Below are 16,378 nucleotides of genomic sequence, written 5' to 3'. Positions count from 1 at the left end.
AACGTTGATTCTGCCTCCCATTCCTGCTTTCTAAATCGGCCACATCTGCACTAACAGTCAAGAGGAAAGCTTCCCACATCTGCTTGGTCTTTTCCTGGCCCTCAGCTTCTTCCACTCTGGCTAACTGGAAATAAGATTCCCATATGTTATCTCTCTCCTGGTAATTTGTGATTTCTCTGGTATGCCGATGGGATTCCCCACCCTCTCTCAGCACTGTGATGAATATATTCTCTTTTATACATCTTTACGGACATTTCACCGGGATTTTTGAGAAAATAGTCAACTTATCTACCAGGTTTGTTATCTTGAACCAAAATCTCCCCTACTTCTGCTTGGTTTTGTCTTCATTTTTTAATTAGGGCACACTACTCGAGACTTCAAGAAAAAGTTATAGTAATTATGCTTTGAATATGGATTCAGGAATGGGTATGATGTATTTTATAAAGGGTTTCATTTATTGTTTAGGCAAAATGTAAACCTAAAGGGATAATTTCAATAACTTGAATGTTTGCTCAACTCAACTACCTCATTCTTCAAAGATTCCAACTATATGTAGCATCATTGACTTTTATTATGATTTATTTTGTCTTAGAACTTGGAAGGTATTTTGTCTTTCTGGATTTTAATTGTATCTGTGTAATCATCTGTCTGTCTTTCTTGGGTGGTTTTTAAGTCTCTTTCCCTCTGGTCTTTAGTGATTTCACTGTAGTATGCCTGGGGTGGATTTACTTATATGTATCCTGCTTGGGATTAAACATGATCTTGGAATCTTATGATTCATGTCTTTTCATAAATCCTGGAAAATTCTATCTCTATCTCATTATTGCCTCTCTGACATTATCTCTATTCTCTTGTTTTTAAAATAATATAGGACATATTTTGGATTTTCTCATTCTGTCTCTAGGTCTCCTATTTTTTATCTATTTTTTGTGCCAAGTAAGAGTAATATCTTCAGCTGTATCTGTCACTGCCCATGTTCACTTTAGCTGGGTCACATCTAAGGTAAACCCATTCATCTTGTTTTACATTTCAATAGGGTTTTCTTTTTTTTTTTTTAATTTGTGCAACTTCCATTTGGCTCTTTTTCAAAGTTGCTCTGTCTTAATATGTCATTTTTTATGTTTTTGAGTCTTTCTATTATGTTTTTAATCAACTTCAACATACTCATTTCCTAGTTTCTATCAGAGTTCTATCTGGATTTTATGAGAGTGGTGATCCTAGGAATGCTGCTGGGTCTGTGGTCTCTTGTTCACGTGGATTGTTCTGCGTTCTGTAATTCTGGATTGTGACTTCATCATAAGCACAGCTTCATCTGTGAGAAGCCCTGTATGAAGGCCTGTCCATCTAGAGGAGTTTTGAGTTTGCTTTTGCAGGGGATCCCAAGTTTATTACTGACTTTCTGTTAATTTTTAATGTTAATTTTTCATTCTAAGATTCCCAGACCCCATGAAGATTATAATTTCAAATCCCCAACCCATGGGAATTATTGCCCCATAATGAGGAATTCTCAAGGGAGATTATTTTTCTCCTCTAGAGTCTAGATGGAGATAGCCATAGTTTCTTGTGGTCGTCTTGTGTCATTGGGTGGATTATTATTATTATTATTATTTTTTAATTTTTTATTGTTATGTTAATCCCCGTACATTACATCATTAGTTTTAGATATAGTGTTCCATGATTCATTGTTTGTGCATAACACCCAGTGCTCCATGCAGAACGTGCCCTCCTCAATACCCATCACCAGGCTAACCCATCCTCCCACCCCCCTCCCCTCTAGAACCCTCAGTTTGTTTTTCAGAGTCCATCGTCTCTCATGGTTCTTCTCCCCCTCCGATTTCCCCCCCTTCATTCTTCCCCTCCTGCTACATTCTTCTTCTTCTTTTTTTTTTTCTTAACATATATTGCATTATTTGTTTCAGAGGTACAGATCTGAGATTCAACAGTCTTGCACAATTCACAGCGCTTACCAGAGCACATACCCTCCCTAGTGTCCATCACCCAGTCACCCCATCCCTCCCACCCCACCCCCCACTCCAGCAACCCTCAGTTTGTTTCCTGAGATTAAGAATTCCTCATATCAGTGAGGTCATATGATACATGTGTTTCTCTGTTTGACTTATTTCGCTCAGCATAATACCCTCCAGTTCCATCCACGTCGTTGCGAATGGCAAGATCTCATTCCTTTTGATGGCTGCATAATATTCCATTGTATATATATACCACCTCTTCTTTATCCATTCATCTGTTGATGGACATCTTGGCTCCTTCCACAGTTTGGCTATTGTGGACATTGCTGCTATAAACATCGGGATGCACGTACACTTTCGGATCCCTACTTTTGTATCTTTGGGGTAAATACCCAGTAGTGCAATTGCTGGATCATATGGTAGCTCTATTTTCAACTTTTTGAGGAACCTCCATACTGTTTTCCAGAGTGGCTGCACCAGCTTGCATTCCCACCAACAGTGTAGGAGGGTTCCCCTTTCTCCGCATCCCCGCCAACATCTGTCGTTTCCTGACTTGTTAATCTTAGCCATTCTGACTGGTGTGAGGTGGTACCTCATTGAGGTTTTGATTTGGATTTCCCTGATGCCGAGCGATATTGAACATTTTTTCATGTGTCTGTTGGCCATTTGGATGTCTTCTTTGGAAAAATGTCTGTTCATGTCTTCTGCCCATTTCTTGATTGGATTCTTTGTTCTTTGGGTGTTGAGTTTGATGAGTTCTTTATAGATTTTGGATACTAGCCCTTTATCTGATATGTCATTTGCAAATATCTTCTCCCATTCTGTCAGTTGTCTTTTGGTTTTGTTGACTGTTTCCTTTGCTTCGCAAAAGCTTTTTATCTTGATGAAGTCCCAATAGTTCATTTTTGCCCTTGCTTCCCTTGCCTTTGGCGATGTTTCTAGGAAGAAGTTGCTGCGGCTGAGGTCGAAGAGGTTGCTGCCTGTGTTCTCCTTTAGGATTTTGATGGACTCCTGTCTCACATTGAGGTCTTTCAACCATTTGGAGTCTATTTTTGTGTGTGGTGTAAGGAAATGGTCCAGTTTCATTCTTCTGCATGTGGCTGTCCAATTTTCCCAACACCATTTGTTGAAGAGACTGTCTTTTTTCCATTGGACATTCTTTCCTGCTTTGTCAAAGATTAGTTGACCATAGAGTTGAGGGTCCATTTCTGGGCTCTCTATTCTGTTCCATTGATCTATGTGCCTGTTTTTGTGCCAGTACCATACTGTCTTGATGATGACAGCTTTGTAGTAGAGCTGGAAGTCCGGAATTGTGATGCCGCCAGCTTTGCTTTTCTTTTTCAACATTCCTCTGGCTATGCGGGGTCTTTTCTGGTTCCATACAAATTTTAGGATTATTTGTTCCATTTCTTTGAAAAAAGTGGATGGTATTTTGATGGGGATTGCATTGAATGTGTAGATTGCTCTAGGTAGCATTGACATCTTCACAATATTTGTTCTTCCAATCCATGAGCATGGAACGTTTTTCCATTTCTTTGTGTCTTCCTCAATTTCTTTCATGAGTATTTTATAGTATTTTATAGTTTTCTGAGTACAGATCCTTTGCCTCTTTGGTTAGATTTATTCCTAGGTATCTTATGGTTTTGGGTGCAATTGTAAATGGGATCGACTCCTTAATTTCTCTTTCTTCTGACTTGTTGTTGGTGTATAGGAATGCCACTGACTTCTGTGCATTGATTTTATATCCTGCCACTTGACTGAATTCCTGTATGAGTTCTAGCAGTTTTGGGGTGGAGTCTTTGGGATTTTCCACATAAAGTATCATATCATCTGCAAAGAGTGAGAGTTTGACTTCTTCTTTGCCGATTTGGATGCCTTTTATTTCTTTTTGTTGTCTGATTGCTGTGGCTAGGACTTCCAATACTATGTTGAATAGCAGTGGTGATAGTGGACATCCCTGCTGCATTCCTGACCTTAGGGGGAAAGCTCTCAGTTTTTCCCCATTGAGAATGATATTCGCTGTAGGCTTTTCATAGATGGCTTTTATGATATTGAGGTATGTACCCTCTATGCCTATACTCTGAAGAGTTTTGATCAAGAAAGGATGCTGTACTTTGTCAAATGCTTTTTCTGCATCTTTTGAGAGGATCATATGATTCTTGTTCTTTCTTTTGTTAATGTATTGTATCACGTTGATTGATTTGCGGATGTTGAACCAAACTTGCAGCCCAGGGATAAATCCCACTTGGTCATGGTGAATAATCCTTTTAATGTACTGTTGGATCCTACTGGCTAGTACTTTGGTGAGAATTTTTGCATCCATGTTCATCAGGGATATTGGTCTGTAATTCTCCTTTTTGATGGGGTCTTTGTCTGGTTTTGGAATCAAGATAATGCTGGCCTCATAAAATGAGTTTGGAAGTTTTCCTTCCATTTCTATTTTTTGGAACAGTTTCAGAAGAATAGGTATTAATTCTTCTTGAAATGTTTGGTAGAATTCCCCTGGGAAGCCATCTGGCCCTGGGCTTTTGTGTTTTGGGAGATTTTTGATGACTGCTTCAATTTCCTTAGTGGTTATAGGTCTGTTCAGGTTTTCTATTTCTTCCTGGTTCAGTTTTGGTGGTTGATACATCTCTAGGAATGCAACCATTTCTTCCAGGTTATCTAATTTGCTGGCATAGAGTTGCTCATAATATGTTCTTATAATTGTTTGTATTTCTTTGGTGTTGGTTGTGATTTCTCCTCTTTCATTCATGATTTTGTTGATTTGGGTCATTTCTCTTTTCTTTTTGATAAGTCTGGCCAGGGGTTTATCAATCTTATTAATTCTTTCAAAGAACCAGCTCCTACTTTCGTTGATCTGTTCTACTGTTCTTTTGGTTTCTATTTCATTGATTTCTGCTCTGATCTTTATTATTTCTCTTCTCCTGCTGGGTTTAGGCTTTATTTGCTGTTCTTTCTCCAGCTCCTTTAGGTATAGGGTTAGGTTGTGTACTTGAGACCTTTCTTGTTTCTTGAGAAAGGCTTGTATTGCTATATACTATCCTCTTAGGACTGCCTTTGCTGTATCCCCAAAATTTTGAATAGTTGTGTTTTCATTTTCATTGGTTTCCATGAATTTTTTTAATTCTTCTTTAATTTCCTGGTTGACCCATTCATTCTTCAGTAGGATGCTCTTTAGCCTCCATGTATTTGAGTTCTTTCTGACTTTCCTCTTGTGATTGAGTTCTAGTTTCAAAGCATTGTGGTCTGAAAATATGCAGGGAATGATCCCAATCTTTTGGTACCGGTTGAGACCTGATTTATGACCTAGGATGTGATCTATTCTGGAGAATGTTCCATGGGCACTAGAGAAGAATGTGTATTCCTTTGCTTTGGGATGGAATGTTCTGAATATGTCTGTGAAGTCCATTTGGTCCAGTGTGTCATTTAAAGTCTTTATTTCCTTGTTGATCTTTTGCTTAGACGATCTGTCCATTTCAGTGAGGGGGGTGTTAAGGTCCCCCACTATTATTGTATTGTTGTCGATGTGTTTCTTTGCTTTTGTTATCAATTGCCTTATATAATTGGCTGCTCCCATGTTAGGGGCATAGATATTTACAATTGTTAGATCTTCTTGTTGGATAGACCCTTTAAGTAGGATATAGTGTCCTTCCTCATCTCTTATTACAGTCTTTGGTTTAAAATCTAATTTGTCTGATATAAGGATTGCCACCCCAGCTTTCTTTTGGTGTCCATTAGCGTGGTAAATGGTTTTCCACCCCCTCACTTTAAATCTGGGGGTGTCTTTGGTTCTAAAATGAGTCTCTTGCAGACAGCATATTGATGGGTCTTGTTTTTTAATCCAGTCTGATAGCCTGTGTCTTTTGATTGGGGCATTTAGCCCATTTACATTCAGGGTAACTATTGAAAGATAGGAATTTAGTGCCATTGTATTGCCTGTAAAGTGACTGTTACTGTATATTGTTTGTGTTCCTTTCTGGTCTATGTTGCTTTTAGGCTCTCTCTTTGCTTAGAGGACCCCTTTCAAGATTTCTTGTAGGGCTGGTTTCGTGTTTGCAAATTCCTTTAGTTTTTGTTTGTCCTGGAAGCTTTTTATTCCTCCTTCAATTTTCAATGACAGCCTAGCTGGATATAGTATTCTTGGCTGCATATTTTTCTCATTTAGTGCTCTGAATATGTCCTGCCAGTCCTTTCTGGCCTGCCAGGTCTCTGTGGATAAATCTGTTGCCAATCTAATGTTTCTACCATTGTAGGTTACATATCTCTTCTCCCGAGCTGCTTTCAGGATTTTCTCTTTGTCTCTGAGACTCGTAAGTTTTACTATTAGATGTTGGGGTGTTGACCTATTTTTATTTATTTTGAGAGGGGTTCTCTGTGCTTCCTGGATTTTGATGCCTGTTTCCTTCCCCAAATTAGGGAAGTTCTCTGCTATAATTTGCTCCAGTATACCTTCTGACCCTCTCTCTCTTTCTTCTTCTTCTGGGATCCCAATTATTCTAATGTTGTTTCGTCTTATGGTATTGTTTATCTCTCGAATTCTGCCCTCGTGATCCAGTAGTTGTTTATCTCTCTTTTTCTCAGCTTCTTTATTTTCCATCATTTGGTCTTCTATCTCACTGATTCTCTCTTCTGCCTCATTTATCCTAGCAGTTAGCGCCCCCATAATTGATTGCACCTCATTAATAGCCTTTTTGATTTCTACTTGGTTAGATTTTAGTTCTTTTACTTCTCCAGAAAGGGTTTCTCTAATAACTTCCATGCTTTTTTCAAGCCCAGCTAGTATCTTTAAAGTGATGATTCTGAACTCTAGATCTGACATCGTACTAATGTCCGTATTGAGTAGGTCCCTGGCAGTCGGTACTACCTCTTGTTCTTTTTGTTGAGGTGATTTTTTCCGTCTTGTCATTTTGTGCAGAGGAGAATAGATTAATGAGAGAACAAAATGCTAGCAGGGTAACAACGTCCCCAGAAAATATACTCTAAACAAATCAGAAAAGACCTGAAGCAGTGGGAAAAGAAAGGGAAAGAGAGAAAAAAGAAAAAGAAAGAAAAAAAGGAAAAAGATAAAGATAAAGATAAAAACAAACAAAAACAGAACAAAACAAAACAAAACAAAACAAAACAAAAACAGAATGTGATCAAATATGATCAGGCTGGTTTATAGATCAGTGCCACACACTAGATTTTGGGTGTATTTTGGTCTATTAAAAGAAAGTGCCTCCCAAAATTTTAAAGAAAGAAAAACTTATATATGTACAAAAATAAGGGTTGATATGATGAAGGGATGGAATATGACTGTAAAGATGGAAATTATAAAAAATTTTATAAAAGGAATTGATAAGTTGTTTGAAAAAAGAAAGAAGAGGATTTAAAAAAAAAAAAAGAAAGAAAAAAGGGAGAGAATGTGATCAGGCAGGGGAGTAGAAAAAAACCATACACTAGAGATTTAGAGTATATTTTGATGTTAGAAGAAAGTATCTCAAAATTTTAAAGAGAGAACAACTTATATATATATGCCAAAAATATGGGTAACTACTATGAAGGGATAGAATATGACTCTAAAAATGAAAAATAAAAATGTTTTTTTAAAAAAGGGATTGATAAGATGTTGGTTGAAAAAGGGAAAAAGAAAAATTCAAAAAAAGAAAAAAGAAAAAAAGACAGTTAAAAAAAAAATTAACTTTGAAAGACTAAAGAATCATGGTAAAAAAGCCATGGATTCTATGTGCAGTATTCCCCTAGCGCTGGAGTTCTGCCGTTCTCACTGATGGGTAAACTTGGTCTTGGCTGGCTGTTCTCGCTGATCTTCTGGGGGAGGGGTCTGTTGCCGTGGTTCCCAAATGTCTTTGCCGGAGGCGGAGTTGCTCCACCCTTGCCCGGTCCGGGCTAAGTAATCTGCTCGGGTTTGCTCTTGGGAGCTTTTGTTCCCTGCAAGCTTTCCGTACAGCTTTGGAGGCAGAGAGTGAAAATGGCAGCCTCCCAGTCTCCGCCCCGGAGGAGCCGAGAACTCGGGGTCCCGCTCCTCAGTGAGCCCCCAGAGAAAAGCCGTCAGTCACTCCCGTCTCCCCGGTCTCCGGCCGCACTCCGCGCTTACCTGGCCTGTGACCGCACGTTTCTATCTCTGGCACCCGACCCCATGCGGAGTCTCCAAACCCAGCAGATCCCCGCGGTGCGCTCCCGCACCTCTCCTCCCGGGGGAAGAAGGTGAGTCTCCCCGGATCTGCCGCTTGTTGGGTCCCTGCTGGAGGAGCAGTGGCCCGACTGTGCCGCGGATCACGGTTTATGACAACCCCGAGCTGAGAGCCCGCGCCTGGGCTCCGTCTCTGCAGCCGGCTTCCCTGCTCCGATACCTGGGAGCTCTGCCGCACTCAGGCACCCCCGGTCTTTCTGTGACCCCGAGGGTCCTGAGACCACACTGTCCCGCGAGGGTTCCACCCCCCACTTAGCCACCAGAGTGATGTCCCTCAGCGGAGCAGACTTCTAAAAGTTCCGATTTTGTGCTCCACTGCTCTATCACTTGCCAGAAGCGGCTGACGGAGGCCCCTCCCCCGCCGTCTATTCTCCCGAATATCGCCTCAGATTCACTTCTCCGCACGTCCTACCTTCCAGAAAGTGGTCGCTTTTCTGTTCAGAGAGTTGTTGCTATTCTTTTCTTCAATCTCCTGTTGAGTTTGTAGGTGTTCAGAATGGTTTGATCCCTATCCAGCTGAATTCCTGAGAGGAGACGAAATCCAGGTCTCCTACTCCTCCGCCATCTTGCTCCCAGATCGGATTATTATTTTCTAACTGCTAGTGGGATTATAGTCTTTTGGGTGTCCTGATGTTATACGAGGTTCTTACAATTTCTTGCTCCTTGCAAGCCCAGGCCATATTTTCTTTCCGCAAAGAAGGCGTTAGAATTCAGACTCTTAAAAATGGAGATGAGCACACACAACCCCATAGAGGTTGTTTCAGTTTGAAAAGTTACCACTTTGGTTTTCAATTCTTTCTCCAGGCATTTTCGGTGTGCAAAGCTCTACCCATTTCCTCACAAATTTGCCTTGTGTTTTAGAGGATGCAGGTAGTTTTTAGCCAGAACTTCTAGGTGTTTTGCAATTGGAGGTTGGTCATTTCTATCTTTTTTGCAGATTGTCTTTTCTGGCATTTTTCAGGAAAAGGAAGTTATTTTAAAGTTATTTACTTTAAAAAATTATATAAAGGGGCGCCTGAGTGACTCAGTTGTTAAGTGTCTGCCTTCGGCTCAGGTCATGATCCCAGTGTCCTGGGATCGAGCCCCGCATCAGGCTCCCTGCTCTGCGGGAGGCCTGCTTCTCCCTCTCCCACTCCCTCTGCTTGTGTTCCCTCTTTCGCTGTCTCTCTCTCTGTCAAATAAATAAAATCTTCAAAAAATATTATATAAAAACCATAGTTTCAAAGAATAATTTTCCTTCTAAAATTGTTTTAATCTTGTAATTTTCATATCCTCTCTTTTTTGAATGAAAATTGTATTCTGAAGAAGAAATGAACAAAATATCAAATTTGAAATCATGACAATTTCAGCAGTTTTAATGGTGATGCATTCTTGGCAACATATCCGTAGTTATTTCAATTGTGAATTACTTTAATAAATACCTCCCCTTTGGAAGAAGACAGCCTCATTTTTTAAAAACAAGGCATGTGGGGCGCCTGGGTGGCTCAGTTGGTTAAGCGTCTGCCTTCGGCTCGGGTCATGATCCTGGGGTCCTGGGATTGAGCCCCACGTCCGGCTCCCTGCTCAGCGGAGAGCCTGCTTCTCCCTCTCCCTCTGCCTGCCACTCTGCCTACTTGTGTTCTTTCTCTATCTGTCAAATAAATAAATAAAATCTTTAAAAAAAAAACCAAGGGGCACATGGGTGGCTCAGTCGTTAAGCGTCTGCCTTCGGCTCAGGTCATGGTCCCAGGGTCCTGGGATCGAGCCCCGCATTGGGCTCCCTGCTCGGTGCGAAGCCTGCTTCTCCCTCTCCCTCTCCCCCTGCTTGTGATCCCTCTCTTGCTGTGTCTCTGTCAAATAAATACATAAAAAAAAAAAAATCTTAAAAAAAAAAAAAAAACCAAAAACAAGGCATATTTTCTTAATTCCAATAATGTTTTTAACAGCTTTATTAAGCTATAACCAACATCCATAAGCTGCACATACCTAAAGTATATATAATTTAATATGTTTTTGACATATACATGCACTGCAAAACCATCATCATAATCAAGATAGTGTACATATTCATCACGCCCAAAGTTTTCTTGTCCCCCTTTGTAATCTCTCCCTCCAGCCCCTACCAATGACCCACCTCTGTGTCCAGGCAACTACTGATCGGCTTATTGGTACTATAGATTAGTATGGATTTTCTAAAGTTAAATAAATGGATGTAATAAATAGTCTTTTATGTCTGCCTGTCTTTCCCTCAGCATAGTTATTTTGAGATTTATCTGTGTTGTTCTGTGTCAGTAGTTTATTCTTTTTACTGACGAGTAGTATAATATTATACTAATATATCACAATTTGTTATCCATTCACCTATTGATGAGCATTTAAGGTGTTTCCAGTTGGGGGCTCCAAAATTAAAGCTGCTATAAGCATTTATGTATAAGTCTTTGTAAGAATATACAGAGATAGCAAGCATGTCCATTGGTTGTAAAATGTGAGAAAAAGGAGTCAAGAATGGCTTCAAGATTTTGGTCTGAACAACAGCAATAATGTACTTGCCATGGATTGAGAAGCAGAAAGCTGTAGGAAGGACAGGTTTTACTGTGGGTAGGTGGGGTTTTTGTTGTTGTTATAGAACCCAGTAGTTTGGTTTTTGATATACTGAGTTCAAGATGTCAGAAATCTAGATAAAGATAAGGCATAAGTTCTTGGATGACTAAATCTGATTAGTGTTAGAGTGGTATATTTTTCTTTACTTTTAATCTCTATGTGTTTTTATAGTTAAGGAGGACTTCTTGTAGACAACATATAGTTGTATCTTGTTTTGTTTTTTTATGATCCACTTTGACAATCTGTCTTGTAATTGGTGCATTTAGAGCATTGAGGTTCAAAGTGGGTATTAATATAGTCGGGTTAATATCTACCATATTCACTACTGTTTTCTATTTGTTGCCCTTGTTCATTTTTTCTGTTTTTGTCTTGCATTATTTTTCTGCTTTTTGTGTTTTACTTTTTTAAAGATTTTATTTATTTATTTGACAGAGATTGAGCACAAGCAGGGGGAGAGGGAGAGGGAGAAGCAGACTTCCCACCCAGCAGGGAGCCTGATGTGGGGCTCCATCCCAGGATCCTGGGATCATGATCTGAGCTGAAGGCACATGCCCAATGGACTGAACCACCAAGGTGCCCCACTTTTTGTGGTTTTAATTGTGCATTTTATGATTCCATTTTCTCTCCCTTCTTCGCATATCAATTATACTTCTTTTTTTAAGTGGTCACCCTTAGAGTTTGCAATACATATTAAAGCTAACCTAAGTTTACTTTTAAATAACTTTGAGTAGTGTAAATACTTTATAATTACAGAATAATCCTAATTCCTCCCTCTTAGTCCTTGCACCATTGCTGTTATTTCACTTATATATAAGCACACATAAGTATGTACACACATGAGATATATACATAAGCATATATAATCAAATACGTGTTGGTATTGTAGCAGACTGTTATCTGTTAGATCAATTAATAACAATAAGTTTTTATTTTCTCTCACTTATTCCTTCATTGATGCTTTTTATTACTTTATGTAGATCTGAGTTTCTGACCTAGATTATTTTCTTTCTCTCTAAAGAACTTTAACATTTCTTGCAAGGTAGGTCTACTGGTAACAAATTACCTCAATTTTTGTCTGAAAAGTCTTTATTTTTCCTTCACATTTGAAGAAAAATTTCACAGGGTACAGAATTTTAGGTTGGTGGCTTTTTTTTTTCTCTCAATACTTTAACATTTTCATCCCACTCTCTTGCTTACATAGTTTATGAGGAGAAGTTGGGTATAATTCTTTGTTCCTCTACACGTGTTTTTTAAACTCTGGCTTCTTTCAGGATTTCTTCTTTTTTAACTTTGATTTTTCTGTAGTTTGAAAATGAGATGGCCAGGTGTGGAGTTGTTTTTGTTGTTATTTTTGTTTGTTATGGGCTTTTTGCAAATACTGTCTGGAGCTTCCTGGATTTATGATTTGCTGTCCATTAACTTGAGGGAATTCTCAGTCATTATTGTTTTAAATATTGCTTCTCTTCCTTTCTTGCTTCCCCTTCTGGCATTCCCTTTATATAACAGCTTTTGTAGTTGTCCCTTAGGGTTTGCATATTCTTTTTTTTTTTTTTTTTCCAGTCTTTACTATCATTTCAGTTTTTGAGAATTCTGTTGATATATCCTCAAGCTCAGACTCCTTTCTCAGTGTGTTCAGTCTACTATTAAGTCCACCAAAGGCACTCTTCATTTCTTTTACAGTGTTTATCTCTAACATTTCTTTTGGGTTCTTAGGATTTCCTCCTCTCTGCTTACATTGCCCATCTGTCCTTTCATGCTGTTTACTTTATTGATACATTAAAGCCTTTAGCATATTAATCACAGTTATTTTAAATTCCTGTTCTGATAATTCCAACATCCCTGCCATGTCTGGCTCTGATGCTTGCTCTGTCTCTTCAGATTGTGTTGTTTTCTGGTGGGTTTTTTTTTTTTGTCTTTTGGTATGCTTTGTAATTTCTTCTTGATAGCTAGACATATGCAGTGGGTAAAAGGAACTGCTCTAAGTAGGCTTTAGAAATGTGGTGGTGAGGTGTAGGGGTCAGGGAACCATTTCTATAATCCTGTGATTAGTTCTCAGTGTTTTTTAAGTCTATGTCTCTGCATGGTGAGCTTCACAAGTGTTTCTCACTTTTTTATCTCCTCTCTTGGGCAGGAAAGAATGGCTGCAGTGGGTTAAAGTTTGGTATTTCCCTTTCCCCAGCTCACTTAGATTCTTGATAATACCCCAGCTGATTAGGCTCTGATTAAATAGTTTCCCCTGCAGGCAGGCCTTGTTAAGAACAAAGTATTCTAGCATAGTTCAACATGGTTTCTCCCCCTCCCCCTGCTAGAAGCTGAGGGGATTTTTCTCTGATATTTACTGTAGCAGCCTGGTTGAGTTCCTGCGAGAAAATCTCACAATGCTGTAGCCCACCTCCCCCCGCCCCCCCCCCCCCCCCCCCCCCCCCCCCCCCGCTCCTCATGATTGGGTCGTCTTCCAATTTTCCACATTGAGGCTCTGGCAGTTCGTCAATTACAGTTCAGGTGTCCATACCCTGATCCAGGTCCTGCAGAGGAACCCTGCTCTAGTAAGAAGTAACTTCCTGTATTCACCTGTCTCTCCAATCTTGGGAGTGCTCTGCCTTATATCCTCTCCTCTCTTACAGATTTAAGAGAGTTGATATTTCAGTCTGTCCAGCAACTTTTTATTTGTTAGGATGCAGTGATGACTTCCAAGCTCCTTACATGCAGACCCAGAAAATGGAAGTCAGAGGACTGAGTCTGAAGTTCAGGGGTGAGGTCTGAGCTTGAAATAGGAAGTGGAGAGTTGTCAGAATGTTGTTTAAAGTGGTGATAGGTGGAATAATGACACCCCCAAGATGTCCATATCCTAGCCCCCGAAACATATGAATATGTTAGCTTGCATGGACAAAGGGACTTGGCAGGTGTTATTAAGTTAGGGATCTGGAGATTGGCAGATTGCCCTGAATTGTCCTTGTGAGCCCAATGTAACCACAGTGATCCTTATAAAAGGGCCAGAGTCAGAGAGAGAGAGGGAGAGGGAGAAAAAAATAGAGAGAGAGAGACTGGGAGATGCCCATGCTGCAGGCTTTGGGGATGGTAGAAGGGAACATGAGGCAAGGAATGCAGGCAGCCTCTGGGAGATAGGAAAGGCAAGGAAACATTTTTGCCTGGAGCCTCCAGAAGGAACACAGCTCTGCCGACACCTTGATTTTAGCCCAGTGAGCCTTCTGATCTCCATAACGGTTAAGATACCATGTGTTGATTTATGCTAGTAAATTTGTGGTACTTTGTTACAGTCGCCCCAGGAAAAAGACTGGATGGCATCACCTAGAGTGAGTGACAGCTGATAAATATCGTTAGAATATTCCTCTTCTTACCCTTCATCTAGACTGCTTCGTTCCCTTTGGTCTCACTGGTTACAGAAACTACATAGGCTCAATTCCGTCTTCACTTCAAATCACTTTCTGCCCTGTTGGGATGGAGTGGATGCCAGGTTTGCTCCTTGTGACCTTCTGGCCTTGGGTCTGAAGGATTTTCTTTACTTGATCTCCAGGATTTTGAAGTGTGTGTCTTGATCACTAAATCTACCACTTGATCTCCAGCTGCCTGGGTACTTTTAAGGCTTCTAGCAACTTCGACCTTGTTCTTTGTCACTGGGGTTCCTCAACTTCTTGACTGTTAGTTTTTGAGCTGTTTTGGAGCCTGGATACGTTCCTCTTTGCTTCACCCTCGCGGTTTTAAGACTCTTGCCTCTACTCAACAACGTGTGACTTTCAGGGATCCACTCTTTAGTCAGCAGGGCATGCCCACAGATAGTTTAAAATGCAAGAAATAAAATGTAGAGAGTGGAGACAACATGCTCAGGGTCCCCAGTGGCAGACCTAGGGGTGAAGGCAGATTGGTCTGCAGGAAAAGTCCACGCTCTTTGTTAGGACACTACCTGGACTTTTGAGTTCTCAGTCTTCTGAAAGTTGATTTTCCTCCTGTGAAAGTTGACATCCACTCTCCCCAGCTAAACTGAGGAAGATTTAATGCCTCACCTGCCAGTCCTAGCCCAAACCACTTGCTGCCCCTGTTCTAGCAGGCGAACATGCTTTAGCTGCTCCCTGTGTCTATCTACCTTTGGAAACCTTCGATCGATATTTAAACACTTTAGCTAAATACATTTCAGAACATTTGCATTTGTATGATCATTTTGACTTCAGTTCTTTCTCTTGCCAATGGAATTGGGGGTGTACGCCATGATATTAAAATAAGCAAAACCCGGGCGCCTGGGTGGCTCAGTTGGTTAAGTGACTGCCTTCAGCTCAGGTCATGATCCCAGGGTCCTAGGATCGAGTCCCACATCGGGCTCCCGGCTCAGCAGGGAGCCTGCTTCTCCCTCTGACCCTCTCCCCTCTCATGCTGTTTCTCTCTCACTCGCTCTCTAATAAATAAATAAATAAATATTTAAAAAAAAATAAAATAAAATAAAATAAGCAAAACCCTTCAATCCCTTGCTTGAAAGCTCTATCCTCTCCCTTCAAACCAATCAGACAGTGAATGAAAATATGCCATTAGGAATGCAGTCATTTCGAAATGTTGCCATTATGCCTAAGAAAATTATTTCTACAAACTGCTCCATTCAGGGCGCCTGGGTGGCTCAGTTGGTTAAGCGACTGCCTTCGGCTCAGGTCATGATCCTGGAGTCCCGGGATCGAGTCCCGCATCGGGCTCCCTGCTCAGCAGGGAGTCTGCTTCTCCCTCTGACCCTCCCCCCTCTCATGTGCTCTCTCTCTCTCTCTCTCTCAAATAAATAAATAAAATCTTAAAAAAAAAAAAAAAAAAAAAAAAAAAAAAAAAAAAAACTGCTCCATTCATTAGTTCTTATTTCACTCCAGATCAAAGACCTGGCTCTCTGCTGAAGACAGAAACCCAAGAGCAGCCTGAGTGAATCAGCAATGCAGCCTCCTCACTTCCCCAGGAGTGTAGTTGCACGAGCCTAAACGGGAAACTTCTATAAGGAAACGTAGCGGCAGAATTGTTATTTGCATTCAAACTTTACATCACTGGAGAATTCTCAGTCTCCAAATCCGGGCTGTTTCTGAGTATGGCAAGCCTCCAAAGAGAGCTTTCCCATAGTCCGTATAGTTCTGGTGGGGCTGAACAGTGTCCCTGGAGGTTGACTCCGGTTTCCTCAATGGGCCACTGCTGACCTCACTGTGCGTCCCGGGGAGAAGCCAGGCTCTGTATAGGGCAGGTAAATGCTCAGAGCTGTTGGGGACAGGCTGGCGTGATAGAGGTCCATACAGCAGGTTGGAAGTGCTCTCTGAGCCCTTTCCGGCGTCAGCAGAGTTCCTCCAACACCGCTGGTGTGGTGCGGGAGAGCGCAGAGACCCCAGAAGCACACCACTCGTGCTCTAGGGGGGTGTGGACTGCTCCTCAGACTACCTCTGCCCTGAGGACACACAAAGATGAATGGCCAGCCCGAGTGACAGGGCCACTTCTCTCTGCAGGCTGCATACAGAGCCCGTTGTGTTCCTGACGGTTGCAATACTTGGCCTCGGGCAGCGGCAAGCTGGCTTCTCTGGGGCTGCGGAAAGTAACCCTTGTTTCTCAATTGGTTGGAGTTCAATCTCAATTATGTCTGGGAACGACACACGTTCCTTTCCCCCTT

At 41.0% G+C, this 16,378-nt stretch overlaps 1 long non-coding RNA gene across 4 annotated transcripts in view; it reads right to left on the bottom strand.

Moving 5' to 3' along the window:
• LOC144381563 (uncharacterized) overlaps positions 1–16,378 on the bottom strand; it is a 625,721-nt gene that overhangs the window by 515,670 nt on the left and 93,673 nt on the right. For 3 of the 4 annotated variants that reach the window (XR_013446916.1, XR_013446917.1, XR_013446915.1), the window contains exon 2: positions 13,133–13,173. This is a non-coding gene — a long non-coding RNA (uncharacterized LOC144381563). The remainder of the gene's footprint in view (positions 1–13,132; positions 13,174–16,378) is intronic. The other variant, XR_013446914.1, reaches the window with a different exon arrangement.

The sequence above is a fragment of the Halichoerus grypus genome, chromosome 4, assembly GCF_964656455.1.
Source record: "Halichoerus grypus chromosome 4, mHalGry1.hap1.1, whole genome shotgun sequence".
Lineage (NCBI taxonomy): Eukaryota > Metazoa > Chordata > Mammalia > Carnivora > Phocidae > Halichoerus > Halichoerus grypus.
This window is presented reverse-complemented; position numbering and strand designations above follow the sequence as displayed.